Source organism: Felis catus, chromosome A2 (genome assembly GCF_018350175.1).
Source record: "Felis catus isolate Fca126 chromosome A2, F.catus_Fca126_mat1.0, whole genome shotgun sequence".
Lineage (NCBI taxonomy): Eukaryota > Metazoa > Chordata > Mammalia > Carnivora > Felidae > Felis > Felis catus.
Window position 1 is genome coordinate 96393178 of NC_058369.1, and position 24783 is coordinate 96417960.

At 37.7% G+C, this 24783-nt stretch overlaps 1 long non-coding RNA gene across 2 annotated transcripts in view; it reads left to right on the forward strand.

Annotated features, from left to right (window-relative positions):
* The window catches only part of LOC109497454, a 63843-nt gene that overhangs the window by 6797 nt on the left and 32263 nt on the right, over window positions 1-24783 (forward strand). Inside the window, exons 2-4 of one of the 2 annotated variants that reach the window (XR_002153663.3) lie at window positions 2416-2478; window positions 5720-5777; window positions 8069-8576. This is a non-coding gene — a long non-coding RNA (uncharacterized LOC109497454). The remainder of the gene's footprint in view (window positions 1-2415; window positions 2479-5719; window positions 5778-8068; window positions 8577-24783) is intronic. The other variant, XR_006594209.1, reaches the window with a different exon arrangement.

The following is a 24783-nucleotide window of genomic DNA, read 5'->3' on the forward strand; positions in this document are numbered from 1 at the left end:
ATGAACTCACGATTGCTCATCCTGGTTTGCATAATTATAGCTGGCTCTTATATGTAATTATCAAAACTCTTTTATTCTTTCTTTTTCCCCTCCTCATCCGTTTTGCTTTTTGTAGAGGGTGAGGAGTTGGGGGGAGTTAATTCTCGCACAGGAAGAAGGCACCTGGCCGTGAGGGCACTTCACAGCTCATTAATTATCTATTGGGCATTGGCTCATTTAAAAAGTATGAAGCAGGTTGGGATTTGAGATTGGAGGAACCAGGGTGGAAAGCAATTTGTGTTAGAAAAAAATCAAGATGGAGAACCCTAGGCTCAGAGATGTCCCAGGTTTGCAAGAGGATTTTGGATTGGGGAGTTTTTAACAGCTTTTGAAAGATGAAGAAAGCATTCCTAGTATGCTAGAAATAGGAATTAATTCCTATTAATTAAGAAGAATTAATTCCACTTCACCCAATGAGATGAAATTTGGGAATTTACATAAAGAGGTAGTTTAGACTAAAATTATAAGAAGCTTCTTGGGAATGAAAACATAATTGATTATGAAGGGCAGATGGAATGCTGTCCTTTCCAATCTATAAAAAATATAAATAAATATATATGTATAATAAAGATACAATTTAATAGACCATTTTAATTGTGGCTTTAAAAGAATTCAAACAATACAAAACAATGAAAAGTAATTCCCCCTCTTTCCTTTCTTAATCACCGTCTCCCTTCCCCTCTCCTTTCCCTGTAGTTCCCTTGGCTGGACAAAACCACCATTATTGAGTTATTTATCCTTCTGGAGAAATTCTTTGCATTTACAAACATATATGTGTGTTAGTTATTCTTCATTTCACCGCATGAATGATAGCATACTATATGCACTGTCTGCACCTTACTTTTTTCTCTTGTTGAGGTGTCTTAGAGATCTTTTCCTTATGAGTCCATATAGAGTTGCCTTATGCTTTACAACCACTGCAAAATTTAATTAACCATTCCATTCTGATGGACATTGAGGTTGTTTACATTCTTCTGTTACAAAACTATACTGCATCAGAGTTGAGCAGAAAGAACATGAAAACCTCTTGATGGGAGCATCGGAGGCAAGGTAGGACAGAATGAACTGTTTTCACATGAACCAAATGTTTTTAGGTCCTGCTTCTCTGTGTGCCTCATTGCCATGCATAAATAGGAGGAAACACACAGGAGCTCTATGAAAGGGCCACTTACTGTTGTTTTCCGATTAGGTTAGGCACGTTTCCACTGTGTGGAGTTATTATGTAAAGTACCCCAAGTCTTTTATGGCAGTGGGGGTACATGTTAGGAACATACGCGAGTTATATCAGGAGAGAACAACGATGTTGTGCAAAGAGCATTGGTTTGGGTCACAAGAACTTGGTTCAAGCCTTAGCTCTGCATTTTATTGGTGTGGTCGTTGGAAGACCTTTTAGTTTCTCCAAGCCTTATTTTCTTCTTCTGTAAAATACAGATAATAGTACCAAACTCATGCTTCAAAGATTTAATGAGATAATGCTTATGAAGTGATTCTATAAACCAGTGGTTCTCAAACTTTAAACAGTTTCTGATTCAGAAGGTCTGGAGTAGATAGACCTTAAGAATTTACATTTCTGATAAATTCTCATGTAATGCTGACACTGCTGGTCTGGGACCAAAATTTTGAGAAACACTGGTATAAGCCATAACAAACTGATAGATGGTGTTACAATTTTTGTCACTATAGTTATTACCCAAGAAAGAACACTACCTTTACATGTGCCCTTAGAGAAGTGAGAGAGGTAATGGTGTTCATCTTTGAATTAAAATGAAAATTCTGCCAGTCAATCGATTACAGAAATTTCTAAAGAAATTGAAATTATTGGTGGGGGCGGGGGAGAAATACTAAACACATAATTATGCACTCTTTGAGTTTATTTAAATGTTCATGCACCTCTGAATTCACTGGTTAAGAGCACTTGACAGGAAGTGGAAGTACAAAAATAAACAAGAAAGGCTCATCTCGTGGCATTGCTGCCTTAACTGAACACAGGAAGTCCTGGAAATCTTGCAAGACCGTCTGTTCCTTCATGTTGTCTAGCCTGATTTTAAGACCTAATAGAGCATTTTATGTTTGTATTTGTCAAGGTTATCCAGAGAAACAAAACAGAACCAACTGGAGAAAAAAAAATTATACAACACACACACACACACACACACACACACACACACACACGCAAAAGAGAGTTATTATGAGTTTTAAGTTATTGTAACTATGGCATATAGTTCTGGTCTGAGTCCAAGAACCAGCAGAGCCAATGGTATAAGTTCCATCCCAAGTCTGAATCCAAAGGCAGGGGAAAACAAATGTTTTAGCTCAAAGACAGGAAGAGAGAAATAGTCCTTTCCTAACTTTTTATTCTATTTATGTCTTCAACAGATTGGACGAGGCCCACCCACAACGGGGAAGGCCATCGGCTTTATTCAGTCTACCAATTCAAATGTGAGTCTTATCCAGAGATACCCTCACAGATGCACCCAGAAAAAAATGGTTTTTTTCAAACTTTTTAATGTTTATTTATTTTTGACAGAGAGAGACAGAGACAGAGTGCAAGTGGGGGAGGGTCAGAGAGAGAGGGAGACACGGAAAGCGAAGCAGGCTCCAGGCTCCAAGCTGTCACCACAGAGCCTGATGCAGGGCTTGAACTCACGAATGGTGAGATCATGACCTGAACCAAAGTCAGACGCTTAACCAACTGAGCCACCCAGGCGCCCCAGAAATAATTTTTAACAAAATATCTGGGCACCCTGTGGGCCATTCAAGTTGACACATAAAATTAACCATCAAAATGTTGTTGATGAATGTCTAAAATGAGCTAGTTTCAGGGCACTTATTATGGTTTTCCAGTCCACAATACTGCTTCAAAACACTTGAAGTTTCAAGGAGCACAAACATCAACTGTGGCTACATGTACAGTTAGTTTCATATTCTAGTTGTTACATATCTTAACAGCAAAACGTTTCAGTGGACTTCTTATAGCTAAACCTCAAAATATTTTTTAAAAACAGAAAATTTTAGTTTGCTATCATCAACACCATCACCATGATCATATTTATTACAAGAAAGGTGATGCCAACAGGTCTATCTTCCAGTATATAAAAGCTATTCGATATTTAAATATACATTAAGAATAATTCAAAATCATTGATTTATTGTTGTCACAAATGTGTAGGAATCTAGACATTCTAGACATTCAGATTTTAGCACTGACATATTATCTTCTGAAAATTACCACAGACATTCCACTTTCCATTCCCATCTCAACTAATAAATACAACCTGTGGAACAAGAGACATACCACAGTACATTCCTGGGATCCCAAGAGACAAATATAAAAATATTTTAGAAGACAAATATTAAAATTAATGAGATAGAGCCACAAATGTTTGGAGGTAAATTCATGAGTAATGAAGCAAAATTTTCAAACCACAGCACAGTAGGGAGAAAATGTTGAGATTATGTGTGAATAATACTTTTGTGAATATGGCATCTTATTGCAGTGGGTTTCCTTGCTTTGTATCTCACTGATTCCCTTCTTGACATTGTGCAGCTATTTCCTTTGCAATACAGAAACTCCCTTACAGAATCTTTTTCCACAGCTGGCTTTCATCACTTCTTGATAGGTACCTAAATATTTCAGTTTCTTCCACTTTATTTTCCTTTAACAATAACTGCTGCCCAATCAAATCATTCATCTTTCCCCCTGTGTGAGTATTTGAGATCTTGAATGAGTGTTTATCAGGCACCATTCGGAATCCCCTATTTTCTCCTGCTTGGCGTTTTCCTATACTCTAGGTCTCAATTACACTTGGAAGTTTGAATTAAATTTGTTTAACCATTTAAAATTTTTCAAAATTTACCGTGGACTTTTTTTTGTCTTTCCATATAAAAATTTGTGTGTGCAAGTAAAAGACTAACCCTAAAACCTACGACTTATTTTGTAACTTGTATAATAGATCCTGCACATTTATAAACAATACTCAGACATGTGGCACAAAAGAATGAGCATTATGCTTTAATATGACCACAAATGATAACAATAACTAACATTTATTTTCTATTTACTATGAAGTAGCTGCATGACCAAGCTCTTTATCTCTGCATTAATTTATTTCATATTTCCATCAACCCTGGAAGTTAGGAATTTTATTAAGTGCTTTCATGCCCTTAGTGTGCATGGGGAATCTCAGGATTATTATAAGAGTTTGAGTTGAATTTCTGGTATTTGTAACCCAAAGAGTATTCATTTATGCAAACATGATACATGTTATTATGTACGCATATGTCATTATATACTCTATTTACACTCTATTTATTCTATTCAGTGTGTAAAACAGAGTTTCTCCTGAGCAAGGGGAGATCAGATTGAAAAGGCCTGTGCTCTATCTGTCCCATAACCATTTACATTGATTAAATAAAAAAATTCCTAGAGGAACCTCTGGGGAGAAGAAAAACAAAATGAAAATATAACAAGGATTGGGGCCAGAAAGCCAACTTGCAAGGATTTTTCTTACGTAGGCCCGTGGCAAGGATTTGACTTTAAGAAAAGAAAATCTGAAGGCTGAATAAACATAAATATGGTTTAAAAACCAAAGAATATTAATGATATACAGTAAAATGTCTCCCCACCATTCTTGTCATTTATCTAACCAATTCTTACCCAGTCTCTACCACTGGTAAGCACTGTCCTTAATTTCCTACATAAATTTCCACAGTTTGTTCAAGCATATACAAGCAAAATCAAATAGATTCTTATTTTTCTTCATTTGCTTCCAAAGGCAGCATATTTTACATACCATTCTGCACCTTGTTTTTTGTTTGTATGTTTATCTTGGGCTTCTTTTCCTATTGGTATAATGAAAGCTTCTTCATTCTTTTTTACAGTTGTTTAATGTTCTATGATATAGACATATTATCATTTATTTAACCAGTTACTTTTGATCAACATTTGGGTTGTTTCTAATCTTTGGCTATTACAAACAATGCTGCAGAGAATAACTTTGCACAAAAGTCATTTCTTACCTATGCATGAGTATCTGCATGATAAATTCCTCCAAAAATAATTCTGAGTCTTTAGTGCTTTTGTTAATTTCAAAGTGACCACCTAGCTATTCTCTCTGAGATGCACCCTGGTGGGAGAAAGGATGTGTTATGTGTGAAGCTAAAAAGAGCTGTAACACTTTAGGGCCCAAGGCACCCTGTGATGGAAACCCCCCAAGAGAGCCTAACCCAGGAAGAATAGCCATATGCCTGTCCACTTTCAGGGGAAGGATGAGCATAGGTCCTAAAAGTTGCTGAGGAGGTGACACTGGAGTGGAGATACCGGCCTGAGTGAAGCACAGTGAAGCACTACATTTGAATGTAGTTCAAATGGGGAGCCAGGATTGTACTGTGCGCTGCTGAAACTTGAACAGAACTGTGTGAGGGTGAGCGACTCCAGCAGCACATGTGGCCCTGGGGCAAGGGCAACTGCACAAGGGCAACTCCTTCCCATGTTCTTACATTTTTTCACATGGTAGTAACAAGCCAACAAAAAACCCTAGTACTTTGAAGCCTGGTGATATTTGGGTAATAAGTGCTTAGAAAGGGTCTTGAAGAATAAAGTGATATTAACAGAGGTTTCCTCTAGGAGTATAGGGTAAGAAGTTAACATCTCACTTTGTCCATATCTCGATGCTCATAGATGTTAATCAACTCTGTTGAGAATTGATGTGCATCGTTCCTGATTTTTCTCAATATAGGTATGTATATTTACCCACATAAATAATTTTTATTATATAAATAGGATATTTCTGCTTATACATATTATTTTGTAGTTATGTTTTTATTTTATATACATATTTTAGAGATCTTTCCAAGCAGTATATAAAGCTCTACTTCAACTTTTTAATTTAATTTAATTTAATTTTAGTTTATTTATTTTGAGAAAGAGAGGGAGTGCACAAGCAAGTACAGGGGAGGAGCAGAGAGAGAAGGGAGAGGGAGAGAATCCCAAGCAGGCTCTGTGCTGTTTGTACAGGACTTGAACTCATAAACCATGAGAGTGTGACTTGAGTGGAAATCAAGAGTCAGAAACTTAGTCGACTGAGCCACCCATGTGCCCCTCAACCTTTTTAAATGATGCAAAGAACTCTACTGTCATTTATTTGACCATTCTTGATTTTTGGCTATTACAAACAATGCTGTAGTAAATGCCTTTGTACTTGTCTCTGGTCATATACTGGATGCAGATGCTTCTCAAGGACTCTGATACTTAGACATAGAAATCCTGGATTGAAGGGTATGCACGTCTAGAATTGTGATAGATATTGCCATGTTGTTTTCTAAAAAAGGCTTCACTAGTTTACTCTTGTGCCAACAGCACAGAAGAGACAGTTTGCTCACAATCTTAATATTAGACCTTGTCAATCTTTTAGAAGTTTGCCAGTTATATTTGCAAAATTACATCACACTGTTGTTTTAGCTTATATTTACTAGGTTAGTAGTGATGAACTTTTTTTCACATGCTTCATTTGTATTACTTCTATAAATTGCTTGCTTATTTCCTTTGCATATTTTTTCTATTAGATAGTTGTCTTAATTGATTTGAAGAAATACTTTATGTGCTGTTATGTCTGTTATGTTTGTAGCAAGTGTTTCATCTGCTCTCTAGCATTTAACTTTGAACTTGGCTATATCTGTTTATAAGACTCTATTAGTTGTATCTTAGTCTGTTCAGCTGCTGTAACAAAATACCACAGACTGGGTGGCTTCTAAACAACATAAGTTTATTTCTCACAGTTCTGGAAGCTGGAAAGTCCAAGACCAAAGTTCCAGCATGGCCAGGTGAGGGTTCCTGGTTCATAGGTGGCACCTTTCAGTGTGTCCTCCCTTGCAGGAAGGGGCAAACGATCTCTCTGGAGCCTCTTTTGTAAGGATGTGAAATGCATTCATGAGGGCTTTACCTTCATGAATTAATCACTTCCCAAAGGCCCAGTCTCTTAATACTTTTATCTTTGGAGATTAGGATTTCCACATTTGAGTTTGGAGGGGACCCAAACATTCAGACTACAGCATTTCACCCCTAGGTCCCCCAAATTTATGTCCTCATATGCAGAATACATTCATTGCACCCCAGTAGCCCCAGAAGTCTTGTTCCAGCATCAACTCAAAAGCCTAAGTCCAAAGTCTCATCTAAATATCATCTGAATTAGATATGGGTGAGACACTTATGTTTTGGCAAATTGCTCTCCAGCTATGAACTTGTGAAATCAAATAAATTATGTGCTTCGAAGGAGGGACAGGCATGGGACAGACATTTCCATTCCGAAAGGGAGAAATAGGAAAGAAGATATAGGTAATAGTTTCTCAGCAAGTCCAAAATCTTAAACCCCAATGGGGCAGAGGTCCCACCTTCTCGACAAACTGGGGTGAAAGTTGGGGCCCCCGAGGCTCCAGGTGGTTTTGCTCCCACAGCTTTGCTGGGTGCAGCCCATACAGCAGCTCTCATGGATTGGGGTCCCATGCCTCTCTCGGGGGCAGGGGTCATTGCCCTAGGACTCAGATGGTCATTGCCCTAGTCAGATCTCTCTGAAGTGGCCCCTCCCCCTCCTGAGCCCACTGCTCTGGGAGACCCCATCCTTCCAAATCTAGGTGGAGATATCCATGTTCCCACTGGCTAATGGCTAGTGGCTGTGTCATGGCGTGAAATACTTTATATGTGATTCCTAGTCATAGAAGATAGAGAATAAGCTAAGTCAGAGTAAGACAAGATGGAGTCACAGTGGCCAATGTGAACTCCCATAACAGTTGTCAACGTGAGATGTAGGACTTCGAGTGTGCCTCTGTAGATAAGCTCTGTGACTGATAGATAAGTAAAACTTATTAAGAAAGGTCCACAGAGAGACTTGGGTGAGACCTAGTGGACTGAGCTGATATGGCAAAGACCATCGGGCAGAACCGTTACACCCAGCTCAGTGGACCCTTAAAAGAAGGAGCTGTCTAGCAGCGGCCAGAGGGCTGACTGACCTTCTGTGCTGTGTTATGTTCACAGGCTTTCCACACAGGAGCTGCCAGAGACTCTGGCAGGCGCAGAAGGCCACCTAACTGCAGTCCAGGCCAACACTTGTTATAGGAACAACAATGGGACCGGTGCCTCTCTGCTCACACTGTGATGCCTCCTTCTTGTATCCTCTTTGGAGTGGTTCATTAATTCCCTTCTAACTTTATTGTGTTGAGTAACTTGTGTGATAAAATTGTGCAATCAACTGAATGATTCATGAATTTAATGTTGGTGCTATGCAGCTATTTGAAACAGGTCTCAATCCTGTGATTCTTACCTGGCCTTGCCTTTCACCCTGCTCAGGCTAATGTACTCTGATCTCCGGAGGGGCTCTGCCAAGGTTTACTGCCTCTCCCCTCCATTGTGACAATTGCCTTGGCCTCCTTGCACAGCACCTGGAGGCTAAGGGGTGTGGCTCGTGCTTTTGGGGGAGCACAGCCTCACTGTGAGGCTTTGAAATAGATCTGCCCTGGGGCCCTTGAACTCTGGACCTGTGGAGGTAGGGCCAGTCTGGAACTGCCTTTGGGTGATTCTTCCATTGTCTTGAACAATAGGTCCTGGCTTCTCTTTGGAAGGCCCACCAATCTACCCATTGTCTTGATGAATAACTCTTATTTTCTGTTGAGTTGGTCAATCCAGACTAATTTCCTTATCAAATTTGGCCCCACTCCTTGTGTTCTCTCCCAAACAAGCTTTCTTATTTCTTTATACATAGATAGGCTGAGAATTCTCCAATTTAATTTTTGCGTTCTTTTTGATTAATAATTCCACCTTTAAATTGTTTCTCTCTTTTCGAATTTCACTATATACATTCAAAAGAAACCAGGCTGCTCCTTCGAAACTTTGCTTACAAATTTCTTCAGTCAAATATCTACTTTTCATTGCTTACAAATTCTACCTTCCACAAAACATGAGGACAAGAACACAATGAGTTAAGCTCTTATCCACTGTATAACAAGGATGGCCTTTCCTCAAGTTAACACAACATGTTCCTCATTTCTGTCTGAGACCTCAACAGGATGACCTCTATTATCCGTGTTTCTACCAACATGCTGCTAACAACCACTTAGGTATTCTCTAAGAAGATGGAGGCTTTCTCTACAGCTTTCCTCATCTGAGCTCTTGCCAAACTTGCTCTTTACAGTCCATTCATAGCAGTGTAGGCTTTCTCTGGCATGCACCTCAAAACTCTTTCAGCCTCTGCCCATTATCCGGTTCTAAAGCTGCTTGCACATTTTTAGGTATTCGTTAAAGCAGCAACTCCCATCTTTGGACTAATTTTCTTCTTTAGTCTGTTTGGGCTGCTATTAAAAAACCCATAGACTGAGTAGCTTATAAAAAACAAATCTATTGCTGACAGTTCTGGAGGCTGAAAGTCTGAGATCGGGTACCAGCATGGTCAGGTGAGGGCTCTCTTCTGGGTCACAAACTTCTCCTTGTATCTTCATAGGGCAGAAGGGGCTGGAAGTGAGATCTCTCTCCTATTTTTTTTTTTTTAGAACTTTCCATGCTTTTTTTTTTTCTCCAATTTTTTTTTTTAACATTTATATATTTTTGAGAGAGAGACGTTGTGTGCAAGGGGGGGAGGTGCAGAGAGAGACAAAATCTCAAGGAGGCTCTGCACTGTCAGCACAGAACCCAATGTGGGGCTCAAACTCATGAACTGTGAGATCATGACCCGAGCCGAAATCAAGAGTCAGATGCTTAACAACTGAGCCACCCAGGTGCCCCTCTTTCTTCAAATTTTTATTTCAATTCCAGTTGGTTAACGTGCAGGGTAATATTAGTGTCAGGTGTAGAATAGTGATTCATCACTTACTTTTAACATCCAGTGCTCATCATAACAAAACCCCTTCTTAATCCCCATCATCCATTTAGCTCATCCCCCCACCCCCACTTCCCCTTCAGCAACCATCAGTTTGTTCTCTATATTTAAGAGTCTGTTTCTTGGTTTGCTTCTCTTTTATTCCCCTGTTTATTTGTTTTGTTTCTTAAATTCCACATATAAGTGAAATCATATGGTATTTGTCTTTTTCTGACTTATTTTGTTTAGCATAATACATCCTAGTTCTATCCACGTTGTTGCAAATGGTAAGATTTCATTCTTTCTGATGGCTGAGTAATATTCCATTGTATATATATACCACATATTTTTTATCCATTCATCAGTTGGTACATTTGGGCTCTTTTCATAGTTTGGCTATTATTGATAATGCTGCTATAAACATTGAGGTGCATGTATCCCTTCGGATCAGTATTTTTGTATCTTTGGTGTAAATACCTCATAGTGCAATTGCTGGATCATAAGGTAGCTCTTTTTTTTCTAATGCTTATTTATTCATTTTTGAGAGAGACAGAGAGAGAGAGAGACAGAGAGAGAGAGAGAGAGAGCAAGCAGGGGAGGGGCAGAGAGAGAGGGAGACAGAGAATCCCAAGCAGGCTCTGCATTATCATGGCAGAGTCTAATGTGGGACTTGATCCTGCAAACTGTGAGATCATGACCTGGGCTGAAATCAAGATTCGGACACCACCAACTGAGCCACCCAGGTGCTTCAAGGTAGCTCTATTTTTAACTTTTTTTTAAAAAGATTTATTTATTTTTGAGACAGAGAGTGCAAGTACGGAAGGGGCAGAGAGAGGGGGACAGATCTGAGGCAGGCTCTGAACTGACTGCAGCAAGGATGCAGGGCTCAAAATCAGGAACTGTGAGATCATGTCCTGAGCTGAAGCTGGATGTTCAACAGACTGAGCCACCCAGGTACCCCTCTATTTTTTACTTTTTGAGGAACCTCCACACTGTTTTCCAGAGTGGCTGCACCAGTTCGCATTCCCACCAATAGTGCAAGAGGGTTCTCCTTTCTCTGCATCCCCATCAGCCAATACCTGTTGTTTCCTGTATTGTTAATTTTAGCCATTCTGACAGGTGTGAGGTGATATCTCATTGTAGTTTGGATTCGTATTTCCCTGATGATGAGTGATGTTGAGCATCTTTTCATGTGTCTGTTAGCCATCTGTATGTTTTCTTTGAGAAAAATGTCTTCTCATGTCTTCTGCCCGTTTTAAAGCTGTATTATTTGGTTTTTGGGTGTTGAGTTTTTATAAGTTCTTTATTTATTTTGGATACTAACCCTTTTATCAAATATGTCATTTGCAAATACGTTCTCCCATTCCTAAGGTTGCCTTTTAGTTTTATTGATTGTTTCCTTCACCGTGCAGAAGATTTTATTTTGATGAAGTCCCAATAGTTTATTTTTGCTTTTGTTTCCCTTGTCTCAGGAGACATGCCTAGTAAGAAGTTGCTACAATCGATGTCAAAGAGGTTACTGCTTGTGTCCTTCTCTAGGATTTTGATAGTTTCCTATCTCACATGGAGGTCTTTCATCCATTTTGAATTTATTTGTGTGTGTGGTGTAAGAAAGTGGTCCAGTTTCATTCTTTTGCATGTTGCTGTCCAGTTTTTCCAACACCATTAATTGAAGAGACGGTCCTTTTCCCATTGGATATTTTTCTTGCTCTGTGGGATCTCTATTGTTCCCTTTATTTATTTTTATTAATAACCTTAGATTGCACACAGTTGAAGTAAATAATAAAGAACTAGAAGGTAGATAGGTGAAAAAATCCAAAACAGAGCATGGAGTAAAAAAGAATGGAATATAAAAAATATCGGAATAAGAAATACAGGAGATAGAGTGAAAATATCTAACTTCCAGAAGGAGACTAGCAAGAGAATGGGGCAGAAGCAACCAGGAAGAAATAATGTCTGAAAATGTTCAAAACCAATGAACATTATTCAAGAAAGTATCAGACAGCAGGATAAATCCTTAGAAAACGATACCTAGGTCCATCTTAGTAAAACTTTGAAAATAAAAGGCAATTTAAAATATCTTAGCAGTCAGGGGTGCCTGGGTGGCTCAGTCAGTTTGAGCATCCAACTCTTGATTTTGGCTCAGGTCATGATCTCATGGTTCATGGGATCAAGCTCCACATCAGCACCTACTTGGGATTTTCTCTCCCTCTCTCTCTACCCTTTCCTCCCCATTGCTTGCACAGGCACGCTCCCTGTCTCTTTCCCTCTCTCTCTCAAGAAAAAGAATCTTAGCAGTCAGAGGTGGCAGAAAGTACCTACTTAAAGGAACAAAAATTATGATAGTTGAATTCTCAACAGAAACATTGAACTACAGAAAATATATGGAATGATGTCTTCAAAGTGTTGGGGAGAAAATGCCAGTCTAGAATTCTATGCCCAGTGAAAATATCCTTTAAAGTTTATTTATTTATTTATTTATTTATTTATTTATTTATTTACTCGTTCATTCATTCATTCATTCCTTCTTTGAGATAGGGAGTGTGCAAGCAGGGAGGGGCAGAGAGAGGGAGAGAGAGAATTCCAAGCAGGCTGCATGCAATCTCTGGCACAGAACCTGACTTTGGGGCTCAATCTCAGGAACTGTGAGATCGTGACCTGAGCCAAAGTCAAGAGTGGGACACTCAACCGACTGAGCCATGCAGGTGCCCCTGAAAATATCTTTTAAAAATAAAAATGAAGTAAATTAATTTTCAGACAAAAATTGAGAGAATGTGCCACCAGCTGCCTTACACTAAAGAGAGAGAGAGAGAGAGAGAGAAAAAAAGCCAAGATAATAACAGATGGAAGCAGAGATGTAGAAATGACAGTAAGAGAAATGGGAGAGTAAATAAATGGGCAAATGTAAATTAATATTGATATTAAAAACAGCAATGATAAATGGCATCTCTTTTATGAAAGTACTATTCCCATGCACACTGGCTCCACCCTTCTGACCCAATCACCTCTCAAAGACCACACTTAACTACTACTATCACCTTTGGGGGTTAGGAATTTAACATATGCATTTTAGCAGGCACACAAATATTCAGACCACAGCAAGTTGCAAATGACAGAAAAGTCAACTGAAACTGGTTTAAGTAAAAATGGAAATATATTGTTAATATATCTAAAAACTCAGGGATGGACTGGTGCCAGTTACAACTGGAATCAGGATTTCAATCATGTCATCAAGACTTAACTTCTTTCTCTCTCAGTTTATTCATTCATTTAACTGATATTTAAGTGCCTAATTTGTACAACCAATATTCTAGGAACTAAAATTTCATCACTGAGTGAACTAAACAGACAAAAATCCCTGTCTCTATGGAGTTTGCGTTCTGCCTTAAATTGTGATAGCTTTGCTCTCAGGTTTGACTTTGCATTTCCCAGCTCACATCATCCCAACACCAAGTCCAGTGGAAGAGGGAAGATCTACTTCTCCCAGAGCCAGCAATTGAATTTGGCTTTGATATTTCTGACTTGGATTTTCTGTCCATTTCTTAATCACTGCTAGGTAGCTGTGTTGCTTTTATTACTAGGAACAGATCACCTGACCACCCTGGAACCAGGGGTGGAATCAACTGCATTGGAAAAATAATAGGTAAGAGTAGGGTAAGGGTAGGTGGCCAAATAGGAATCAGCTGTTGCTTAAATGGGGGTACTTAAGCACTGGGCAGCCTAATCCAAGCTGTGTCCACTGATTGGTATATACTTTTTAATAGAGTTAAATTTTTCTATAGTTCTGTTAGTCCTTTCCTTTATTGCATCTAGAGATTATATCTCATTTAATGTTAAATTTACAAATATATTTTCCCATATTATCTGCCACATTTTGTATATATTTAAAATATTTACTTCTTGGGTGCCTGGGTGGCTCAGTGGGTTAAGTGTGCGACGCCAACTCATCATGATCTCACGGTTTGTGAGTTTGAGCCCCGTGTCAGGCTCTGTGCTGACAGCTTGGAGCCTGGAGCCTGCTTCAGATTCTTTCTCCCTCTCTCTCTGCCCCTGCCCCACTCATGCTCTGTCTCTCTCTCTCTCTCTCTCTCAAAAATAAATAAAAATTTAAAAAATTTTAAAATATTTACTTCTTAATTCCTCTTGACTTTGTTTTTGACGATTGTGTGATGTAGGGGTGAATCTTTTGAAAAGTATGTGCTTATCTGATATTCTGATTATTTACAATGAAAAGGATGGACTTGTGTGACTGAAGAGTGTTCAAAAAGATTAAGATTATAATCATTGATGTGCTAGGATGTTCATCACATCACTGTTTAGAGATGGTGTATAGAGAGGTGATTCCAAGCATAGGTACTGGTGTCAGAAGAAACAGGGATTATACTCTGCCTTTGTGGCAAACAGTCAGCTGTTTGTGTTGATCAACTGTTTGAACCTCAATTTCCTCTTCTGTAAAACAGTGATAACATCACCTCCTCATTGGATTGTTTGAATAAATAATGAGGCAACCTTTGTAAAAAGACATAAGATAGTTCTTGGCATGTAATAAACATGAACAGATAATAGCTACTGTATTTAACAGAAAAAAAAGGGAACATTGTTCAATAATAGAAAATGGTTTAAATGAATTATGAGATGGAATATTATGCAGGCACTAAAAATCATATTTTACAAGAATATTTAACAACATAGAAAAATATTCACTGCAAACTTAAAAAATAACCAGAATACAAAAGTATATAAAGTTTGATCCTAACATTGAAAATATATATATAATTTTTTATTATACACTTAGAAAAAGAAGACTAGATGGAAAGCTTCCAAAATGTTAAAGGTGGACATCTCTGGGTTCTAAGTTTATAAATTTTTACATTTATTTTCATAATTTTTTATTTAAAACATTTTCTATAACAGGAAATACTTTAATAATTAGAAAAATATTAAGGATGCAACGTAATTTGTCCTGCAAAATAGCACCTATAGATATGTGCAAAGGGAGAAGACATGAAAGTCATAAGAGGAGGCTAAAGAGGGTGGTTTTGAAGTTGAGGGAGAAGGGCCAATAAAAAAACACCTATCTACCCTATGACTTTGGCACTAATGGAGAAAGGCAAATAGAAATCAGAACCAGATATTGCTGTTAGCAAGCCTGCTTAGCTAACAGAATTGTCTAGTTTTCCAATGTCAGTAAGTGACAACCTCCACTTACAGCAAGGAGAAGGCAAGAAAGAATGTGTGGTGCTCTCATGCAAGTAGATGCTGAGGAAGCATCATATGGATTTATTATAATTTATTGAAGTCATTCCCTGTTATGGAGAAAGCAAACTCTGCTCCTTCTCCCAAACTCATCAATCAAAAAATTCACTCCTTCCCTAGGAGAGCAAAGAAAGTACTACCCTAGTGGTCTTTGCTTCACATGAAAACATAAAGCCAGAAAGAAATCAAGACACCCTCCCAACACTGGGGAGCGTTCAACCAGGTCAAATTCAATAGAAAGATTAGTGAGAAAGAGGGCCAAGATTATTTGTGTAGAATTATAAGGAAGAAATCAGATTTTAAGAATTCATTGGACATTAAATGGTCTGTATAGATTACCCTTTTAATAAGCCAGTTAAAAAATAAGAGAAAGGGTTGTTGGTTGACAGAGAATGCACAGAAGAAACAAGACTTACTTCTTGTTTTATTTCCCCCTCTCTCTTTCTCTTTCTCTCTTTTTTTAAGTAGGCTTTCTGTCCAGCATGGAGTCCCATGTGGGACTGAACTCACGACCTTGAGATCAAGACCTGAGCTGACATCAAGAGTCAGCTGCTTGACCAACTGAGCCACCCACGCACTCCTCTTCTTATGTTATATCTATGTAGTCATCTAAAAAGTTTTAGATTCAGAGAAACTTAAGTCTGTGTATAGCCTGAAGGAAGAGAACAAAGTGAGAATTTCAAGAGGGAAGAGAGAGTAACTAATAGTACAGAAGTCTGGAGTTGATTGGAGGCAATGTGGATTGTATTTTTTCTGAAGCAAGAGGTTCCATCATTACTTCAGTCTAAGAGAGAAGCCATGGAGAATAACTGGGAGCTATGTAAAGAGAATAGAAGTGTATTTGGTTAAGTGTAAGGCCCCATCAAAATTTTAATTGAACCAATTAATAGTTATTTAATTTAATTTTTCTAGGAGCACAGAAGCAGAGGAAAGAAATATTTTGATACATTTGGTCTCATGAACTGGCAAGGCAGAAATGGTTTTTTAAGGTTTGGGCAAAAACCCACAAACAAAATAAATAAATTTAACAGAAAAAGATTTTTTTTCTGTAAAGAACCTGTTCTAGAGGATAAAATTCAGAAAGAATTTGGGGAAGCATAAGGTTCATAGTTTGGGCAAGAAAAGTTTATTGTGTTGAGAAACCTCTAAATTATGCCTGATTGTTATTACCCAAGTCTAGATCCACATTCTCCCAAGATAGATCACATAGCAGGCCATGAAACAAGTCTCAATACATTTAAGAAAACTGAAATCATATCAAACATATTTTTTGACCATAATGGTATGAGACTGGAAATTAATTACAAGGAAAAAACTAAAAAATTCGCAAACACATGGAAGCTAAACAACATGCTACTAAACAACCAGTGTGTCAAGAAAGAAATCAAGGAAGAAATCCAAAAATACACGAAGACAAATGAAAATGAAAACACAATGCTCCAAAATATTTGGGATGCAGCAAAAGCGTTCTAAGAAGGAAGTTTATAGTGATACAGTTCTATCTCAAGAAACAAGAAAAATCTCAACTAAACAACCGAAGTTTACACCTAAAGGAACTAGAAAATGAAGAACAAACAAAGCTCAAAGCTAGTGGAAGAAAGGAAATAATAAAGATTAGAATGAATATACATGAAATAGAGACTAAAAAACAAGCAAACAATCAATATCATGAAACCAAGAACTGATTATTTGAAAAGATAAACAAAATTGATAAACCTTTAGCCACACTTAATAAGAAAAAAGAGAGAGATGGTGCACCTGGGTGGCTGAGGCGGCTCGGTGTCTGATTCTTGATTTTGATGCTCTCTCTCTCTCTCTCAAAAAAAAAAAAAAAAAGAAGAGACAGGACTCAAATAAATAAAATAAGAAATGAAGGCGAAGAAATAACAATCCATATTACAGAAATACAAAGGATTATTAGAGAATATTATGAAAAATTATGTGCCAACAGATTGGACAACCTAGAAGAAATGGATATATTTCCCAGAAGAATACAATCTTCCAAAACTGAATCAGGAAGAAATAGAAAGTCTGAATTTTTTTTAATGTTTATTTATTTTTGAGAGAGAGAGAGACAGAGAGAGACAGAGTGTGAGTGAGGGAGGGGCAGAGAGAGAGGGAGACACAGAATCTGAGGCAGGCTCCCAACTCTGAGCTGTAAGCACAGAGCCCAACGCAGGGCTCAAACTCACAGACTAACGGACCATGAGATAATGACCTGAGCTGAAGTTGGACCCTCAGCTGACTGAGCCACCCAGGTGCCCCTAAAAAAATATTTTTTAATGTTTTTTATTTTTGAGAGAGAGTGTGCATGCATGAGTGGGGAAGGGGCAGAGGGATAGAGGGAGACACAGAATCTAAGGCAGGCTCCAGGCTCTGAGCTGTCAGCACAGAGCCTGATGCAGGGCCTGAACTCAGGAACAGCAAGATCATGAACTGAGCCAAAGTCGGCTGCTTATTGAAAATTATTGAAAATGATTATTGAAAATTTGAACAGACTTACTACTAGTAATGAAATTGAACTGGTAATTTATTTATATTATTAAAAAAAATTTAATTCATTTTTGAGAGAGACAGAGACAGCGTGAGTGGGGTAGAGGCAGAGCAGGCTCCACACTGTCAGCACGGAGCCTGATGTGGGGCTCGAACTCATGAAACCATGAAGTCATGACCTGAGCCGAAACCAAGAGTCAGATACTTAACCAAATGAACCACCCAGGTGCCCCTAAACTGGCAATTTAAAAACTCCCAACAAACAAAAGTCCAAAACTGGACGGCTTCACAGGTGAATTCTACCAAACATTTAAAGAAGAGCTAATGTTTATTCTTCTCAAACTATTCTTAAAAATAGAAGAGGAAGGAAAACCTCCAAATTTACCCTATGAGACCAGTATTGCTCTGATACCAAAACCAGACAAAAACATGATAAAAAAAGAAAAGTGCAGGCGCCTGGGTGGCTCAGCCAGTTGAGTGTCCAACTTCAACTCAGGTCATGTTCTTGAGGCTCATGAGTTAGAGCCCCACGTCAGGCTCTGTGCTGACAGCTTGGAGCCTGGAGCGTGATTCAGATTCTGTGTCTCCCTTTCTCTTTTTCCCTCCTCTGCTTGCACTCTCTCTCTCTCTGTCTAAAAAATGAATTAAAAAACATTAAGAGAAATAAATGTTTAATAAACATTAAAAAATTTAAAAAGTGCAACCCAATATCTCTAATGAACATAGATACAGAAGTCCTCAACAAATATAAGCAAATCAAATTCAACAATACATTAAAAGGATGATTCACCACAATCATGTGGGATTTATTCCATTCCAGGGATACAAGTGTGGTTCAATATTTGCAAATCAATCTATGTGATACATCATATTAACAAGAGTAAGGATAAAAACCATATAATAATCTCAATAGATGCAGAAATGCATTTGACAAAATTCAAAATCTGTTCATGATAAAAACTGTCAACATAGTGGGTTTAGAGGGAACGTACCTCAATATAATAAAGACCATTTATGAAAAACTCAAAGCTAACATTGTACTCAGTGGTGAAAAATTTTTCCTGTAAGATTAGAACAAGAGAAGGATGTCCACTCTCACCACTTTTATTCAACATAGTACTGCAAGTTCTAGCTGAAATAATCAGATAAGAAAAAAAAAAACAGGCATCAAATTGATAAGGAGGAAATAAAACTGTCGCTATTTGCAGATGACATGATACTATATATAGAAAACCCTAAACATGCCACAAAAAACTATTAGAATTAACAAATGAATACAGTTAAGTTGCAGGATACAAAACCATTATTCAGCAATCTGTTGTGCTTCTATACACTAGTAACAAAGTAGTAGAGAAATTAAGAAAACGATCCCATTTACAATTGCACCAAAAGAAATAAATTATCTACCAATAAATGTAACCAAGCAAGTGAAAGACTTATATTCTGAAAACTATAATACACTGATGAAATAAATTGAAGACAGCACAAAGAAATGGAAAGATACACCATGCTCATGGATTGGAGGAATTAATATAGTTAAAATGTTCATACTACCCAAAGCAATCTATAGATTCAAATGCAAGCTCTATAACACTCTTCACAGAACTAGAACTAATAATCCTAAAATTTACATGGAGCCATGAAGACCTCAATAGCCAAATCAATCTTGGAAAGACAAAACTGGAGGCATCACAGTTGCAGATTTCAAGATATACTGCAAAGCTATAGTAATCAAAACAGTACGGTACTGGTACAAAAATAGAAACATGGATCAGTGGAACAGAATATCTCTACCCTGTTGCCCAGAATAAACTCCATGCCTATCTGGCCAATTAATCTATGACAAAAGAGGCAAGAATATACAATGGGGAAAAGACAATCTTTTCAATAAATGGTGTTGGGAAAACTGGACAGCTACATCCAAAAGAATGAAACTGGGTCACTTTTTTACACCATACACAATATAAACCCAAAATGGAATAAATGCCTAAATGTGAGACCTAATACCATAAAACTCCTAAAAGAAAACATAGGCAATGGACATTGCCCTTAGCAACATTTTTATGGATGTGTCTCATCAGGCAAAAGAAACAGAAGTAAAAATAAACTATTAAGACTACACAAAAATAAAAACTTTTGCACAGGAAAGGAAACCATCAACAAAACTAAAAGGCAACCTTAGTGAATGGGAGAAGATATTTTCAAACCCCTTATGTAATAAGGGGTTAACATCCAAAATACATTAAAAAAATTTACATAACACACAAAACCCCCCAACAAATCTAATTAAAAAATGGGCAGAGGAGTGCCTGGGTTGCTCAGTCAGTTGAGGATCTGACTTCGTCTCAGGTCATGATCTTGCAGTTTGTGAATTCAAGCCCTATACATCGGAATCTATGCTGACAGTGTGAAACCCTCTTGGGATTCTCTCTCTCTCCCTCTCTTTCTCCCCCTTTCCTACTCATGCTCTCTCCCTCAAGAATGAATAAACATTAAAAAAATTTTTTTTAAATGGGCAGAGAACCTGAGTAGACATTTTTTTCAAAGAGGACGTACAGATGGCCAATGGACACATGAAAAGGTGTTCAGTATCACTAATGACCAGGGAAATGCAGATCAAAACCACAGTGAGATATTATCTTACACCCGTCAGAATGGCTAGTATCAGAGAGACAAGAAATAACAAGTGCTGGTGTGGATATGGAGAAAAGGGAACCCTCATACACTTCTGGTGGGAATGGAAATCAGTGCAGCCACTGTGTAAAACAGTGTAGAGTTTCCTCAAAAAACTAAAAATAGAACTACCATAAGATCTAGTAATTCCACTACTGGGTATTTACCCAAGAAAACAGAAACACTAATTTGAAAAGATATATGCACCTTTATATTTATTGCAACATTATAGTTACTAAGATATGGAAGTAACCTAAAATGTCCATTGATAGATGGAGCCATAGAAAATATTACGGAGCCATAGAAAAGAATGAAATCTTGTCATTTGCAGCAATATGGCTGAACCTAGTGAAATAAGACAGAGAAAGACGATACATACCATGTGATTTCACTTATATGTGGAATCTAAGAAACAAAACAAATGAACAAACAATAAAACAGATGGGTGGGGGAATGGGTAAAATAGATAAAGGGGATTGAGAAGTACAAACTTCTAGTTATAAAATATATAAGTCACGAAGATGAAAAGGGCAACATAGGAAATATAGTCAATAATAATTGTAATAATGCTGTATGGTGATAAATGATGATTACCCTTATTGCAGTGAGCATTAGTAATGTATAGAATTGTAGAATCAGTATGTTGTACACCTGAAACTAACATAACGCTCTATGTTAATTATACTTCAATAATAAAAATATCTAGTTCCACTGAAAGTAAGTGTATCTAATAAAGTAAGCTAATATGTAAAATACTTTAGAAAGCTTTAAGTGATATCAGGTTTGTAAATGATCTACTGAACTGAAAATGTATGCCTGTAGCAGTACCTGATTTGGATTACATATGCAGTTTGGGACATGTTCAAGGAGACAAAGCAGGCAAACATACATAAGCATCAGTTTTATCTAGTTACTATGATCGTTAAATCCTTTGCTCTCATGGAACTTCAAAACTGGCAAAAGAACAAAGTTAGAACTTAACAGTGCTGCTATTTTTAATCAGTCATGTGTTCCAAATACATTAATTGCATTCCAACTCTTTAAAATAAGTATTCTTGGCTGAGAGACAGAACATTGTGTTTTAAAAATAAAGCCGTTTCCCAAATGTCTACTGTTCATACATGTAATCCATGTGTAGATTTTATTGCAGATTGATCATGGATGTGATACCAAGTACAATATGAAGTGAAGAAACACAATACTCAGTATTTGACCTTCTCCATGTTTGATGTTGTTTTGCACTGATAGGTTCTTTTCAATGGGAGACTATTTTATGTTTGTGGAGGGGCTTATCCCTCTCTCTTAAATCAAATAACAGAAAATAACACAAATTAAGGGTCAAATCACTAGGTTTGAATAAAATCATGGAGGGGAGAATCTAGGAAAGATGGATAGCAGAAGTAGTTGCTATGTTTAAATCAGGACTTAGAAAACAAAACAAGAGTTGCCAAGTCAAGGTCAGGACATGTAGTGATCAGTAAAGTAGGAAAAGTTAAAGGAAATATTGCAACAAAGGATAGGCAGATTGCTGGAACAGAGGTTTTATGGAGTTTAATAATTCTTGTATCTCCCAACTGACCTCACCTATCAGATAAGACCCTATATAGTCAGTCCATGTGTTTTGCTGAAGACCCATAATAGTATGGTTCATGAAAACCAATCACCTGTTGCAAATAAACAATGTTTCTGAACCATCATATGAAGGTATATTTCTTGACTGACTGTATCAGTAGTGATGATACATTTTGGAGGGATAAAGTGTCACTTGAGATAGCATTGTGAGCATCTGGTACATGGCTTGGTAAAAGAGTTGACCAGAATTAGCTATTGGTCTGAATTCAAGGTCATTGTACAGAATAAAACATCAGCTTTGACCAGTTATAGGTCAAAGTCTTTTTTTAAAAAAAATTTTTATTTTATTTTATTTGAAAGAGAGAGAGAGAGAGAGCATTGGAGATGGGGGCGGGGGGTGGGGTGGAGAGAAAGAGAGAGAGAGAATCTAAAGTAGGCTCTATGCTCAGTACGTAGCTCAACTCGGGGCTCGATCTGGGATCATGACCTGAGCCAAAATCAAGAGTCGGAAGCTCTACCAACTGAGCCACCCAGGCGCCTCAGAAAATCTTGACTTTGGTTCCAGTAACACCCTTCTCTAATCTATTGAACTGACTTGCCATAGACAGATTGTGATCAAAGTTGTACATACAGAACCAAGGGAAAGGGAATTTTCTGGGTCTTCATTTTAAAATTCAATTTTGAAATCTTATCTCAGGTTTCTCTCTTTAGTCAAGGCAAAAAAAAAAAAAAAAAAGAGGGTGGAGGGAACATCCTTTAGACTTGTGCCTGAATATTGTGTAATGAATGATAACATATCTTTGGGGGAAAAATTGAGTTTTATGTATTATAAGAGGGTATCTATTCTTGTGGGTATAAAGCAGTTCCACTTAATCTCTTTCAAGTTGACATATTTTCTAAATCTGGGGTTCTATGAAGGGTCACAGAATAAATATTTTAGTTTTTGTGGGTCATACCATCTCTGTGACAACTATGTAACTCTGCAGAGTGAATGTAGCCGCAGACAATATGTAAGTGACTGGGCGTGGCTATTTTCCAATAAAACTTTATTTACAAAAACAGGTGACAGACTGGATTTGGCTTTGTTTGCTGATCTCTACTCTAAATTCATTAGAGTTCTTGAAGGTTATTGCATTTAGGAAATCAAAAACATCAATTTGCCTTTGATAACAATAGTAATAGCTAGCACTCATTAGACACTATGTGCCAAGTACTGTTCTGAAATGTTCACTAATTCATCTAATCTCCATACCAATTTTCTTTCCATGCGTTAACTAACCTCTTTAAGATCTCATACTCAGCAGGTGGTGAAGCAGGGATTTGCACCTGTAAGTTTAATTTCAGAGTCTGAACTTTTAACTCTGAAAAGTAAATATTAGCCGGGAGACAGTTCACTCTTTTCCAGTGTCACCTTATTATTTTGCAGTGGGTAAAGACTGGCAGTTGAGCTTACCTCACAGTTTTGTATCGTCCAACTGGCTGCTTTACACCCACTTCAGGACTGGTTAGCCCTAGTTCACCAGGCTGCAGTTTCCCTATGTAGATAGCATAGGAAAAAGGATGAGGGTCAGGCCACATCCCTTTGTACTGTGCTGGCTCCATTCCTCACAACATGCCACAAGAACTTGTAGAGGTGCATTGAAATTGTCAGAAAGTCTTGGTGTGAGTAATGGGATTTCTGCCTTAACAGGGCAATATGTGGAACTGTATACTACATAGGTCTATCCCTATAGCCCCAAGAAAAAGCATTAAAAAAAGACAAACCTTTTACATGGGAGCCCATGATTAGAAACACCTTTGTTTTTCACCTAACTCTGTAATTCTGAGACTCCTCTCCTCTTCAAGGAGCTTCTTTCTTCAAAACTGCTCAGTCTGGAGGGTTGATGGGGGGTGGGAGGGAGGAGAGGGTGGGTGATGGGTATTGAGGAGGGCACCTTTTGGGATGAGCACTGGGTGTTGTATGGAAACCAATTTGTCAATAAATTTCATATAAAAAATAAATAAAAAAAATAAAAAAAGAAAAAAGAAAAAAAAGAGGTGGTATATATACATAATGGAATATTATTTGGCCATAAAAAAGAATGAAAATTGGCCATTTGCAACATGGATGGATCTAGAGAGTATAATGCTAAGCAAAATAAGTCAGAGAAAGACAAATACCATATGATTTCACTCATATTTGGAATTTAAGAAACAAAACAAATGAGCCAAGGGGGAAAAAAGAGACAAACCAAGAAACAGACCCTTAACTACAGAGAACAAACTGATGGTTACCAGAGGGGAGGTGCATGGGGAGATAGTTGAAATAGGTGATGGGGATTAAAGAAAGAGAACACTTATTGGTGCACGTGGGGGCTCAGTCAGATAAGCATCCAACTTCGACTCATGATCTCACAGTTTGTGGGTTCAAGCCCCGCATTGGGCTCTGTGCTGACAGCTCAGAGGCTGGAGCCTGCTTCAGATTCTGTGTCTCTGACTCTCTCTCTGACCTATTCCCTGCTTACACTCTGTCTCTGTCTCTGTCTCTGTCTCTGTCTCTGTCTCTATCTCTCTCTCAAAAATAAATGATAAAAAAATAAAGAGTACACTTATGAGCACTAATGTATAGAATTGTTGAATCAATGTATTGTCCACCTGAAACTAATAGTGTATGTTAATATACTGAATTAAAATAAGCAACTTAATAAAAAAAATAAAAACAAAAAAAAACAACAACAAAAAAAAAACCCAAAACTGCTCAGTCTGAATCCTCATTCATTTTTTTTTTTTTTTTTTGGTGAAATCTCACTTCCAACCCACAGAGTGTGGTGTGGAGCTTGGCTCTATCTCCTTGCTTCACACTCCAGGCAATGTGTGGAATCCAGCAACCTGTACAATTCCATCAATAGATTCTGTCTTCTGACTGACA